The sequence below is a fragment of the Aplysia californica genome, unplaced genomic scaffold (genome assembly GCF_000002075.1).
Source record: "Aplysia californica isolate F4 #8 unplaced genomic scaffold, AplCal3.0 scaffold00650, whole genome shotgun sequence".
Taxonomy (NCBI): Eukaryota; Metazoa; Mollusca; class Gastropoda; order Aplysiida; family Aplysiidae; genus Aplysia; species Aplysia californica.
This window is the reverse complement of record NW_004797920.1, coordinates 283,316-285,069: the sequence shown is the minus strand read 5'-3', so window position 1 is coordinate 285,069 and position 1,754 is coordinate 283,316. Positions and strand designations below refer to the sequence as shown.

The 1,754-nt window shown below is 40.0% G+C and overlaps 1 protein-coding gene across 1 annotated transcript in view; it reads right to left on the bottom strand.

The window, feature by feature from the left end:
• LOC101859043 (monocarboxylate transporter 14) overlaps positions 1–1,754 on the bottom strand; it is a gene marked incomplete at both ends in the record, with an annotated part of 16,909 nt that overhangs the window by 4,692 nt on the left and 10,463 nt on the right.

Genomic DNA, 1,754 nt, shown 5'->3' with positions numbered 1-1,754 from the left:
TCAACACTTTTATATCATTTCTGTGTGGATTTTTACTGAAAAACATTGATTAAAGGCACAAAATAGTCAATTTTCAATTTTCAAGGACTCTCAAGCTATGGAAATTATCAAACTTTGGCGGCCATTTTCTAGCAAATTTCACCTCTGAAACCAAGCAACCCTGCAAATATTTCGACTTCTAATCTACATAGATGACTATTTTTTCATCAAAAGCGAGGCAAATAAACAGGCTCTGAGCTGACACCAATAAAATCCATATGCCCAAAATCTGACATGCACCTGATTCCACCACGTCGCGACACATTAAAAAAAAATAGAATAGAGGTAGACGTTTGCTTTTCTAAGCTCACATTACCAGAAGTGATAGCTTTGATAAACAGACTCGTCCTTTTTTCCAAATATTTGTATAGCCGGTGGAATATGGACCAAGAAAGAGAACACGAAACCGTAAATATGTAAATTGGCTGGGCAACATACAGACAGTCTATGTGGTTCCTTACAGTTTTTGACCGTCAGCAAGACTTATCGTCGGTCACATGATGAAATCGGGAATTACACACGCAGCAAATTTTACAGGAGAGGGAAAAACTGAGTTTCTCCATCATTTGGCGTTCAACACATAAACTTTACTTTTATTCGCCGCTTATACCCTTTTGGGTGTCCAGGAAGAAAGAGACGTCTCTCTGTCGCCAGCCGGAGAGCTTGGGTCAGGGGGACATAAACTAAAATGGATTAATCTAGTCCAGTATCTTAAAGAAACAATATTAAAGTCCATTTTTTTAATCGTTCATGGTCATGTTGTTGTTTCGTTTTTAAATGTGGGATTCACGATTTTCATTTTCGAATCTGGCCTGATACGATCGTGAATTCTACAATCTGTGGAATTCACTATTTCACCAGTGGGTTTTATGAAACGCCGTGTTGTATTCCCGATTACTTTGCTTTTACTTTACATTTTCCTTCCTCTGATCCTTAGGATGTCGAGGTGAGGAGCAAGTTTCAGTCCTGTGCTAGGTGTGTAGCGTCTGTGATAGAAATGTTATGTTGTTCCGGGACCTTTTTAACCCCATCCAGCCAGGTCATTCTTGGTCTTCCTCTTGATTTAAAGCCGTATTCTCGGGTATTGTAAGCTCTAGCCGCAAGTTGTTTCTGGGCATTCTGATTAGATGTCAAAACCATTTGACTCATTGACGCTGTATGAATTTTATTACTGGTGGTATTCCAGTTTGTAGACGTATGGTTTCGTTTCTTTTTTAGAGACCATGTCTGGCACTGGTATGTTAATGTTGGTATGAAGATGCAGTTGATGAGCTGGAATTTCACTTCGGTTAGGGTGTTCTTGTGACTGAGCAGCTGGTGGAAAATGCACAAGAAAAGAGAACACGAAACCCTAAATGTGCAAATTTGGTGGGGCAACTTTTGCACGGGCTGTGTGGTTCGACACAGGTTTTGACCATCAGTAAGACATATTCCTATCTCCCTTCCTCTTTATGTAATCTGTTTCGTCCTTTTCTCTCCATAACTTCTCGAGCACTTGCCACGAGAACCACATATTATTGAAAAAGTGCTATTCTTTTCAAACTAACATTTTTGAGCTATACCAACATGTGTAGAACCTACAGCTTGCTGATGATTTCATAAGTAAAAGAGTTGAGTTGTGTTGACTGAGAGAGAGAGAGAGAGAGAGAGAGAGAGAGAGAGAGAGAGAGAGAGAGAGAGAGAGAGAGAGAGAGAGAGAGAGAGAGAGAGAGAGT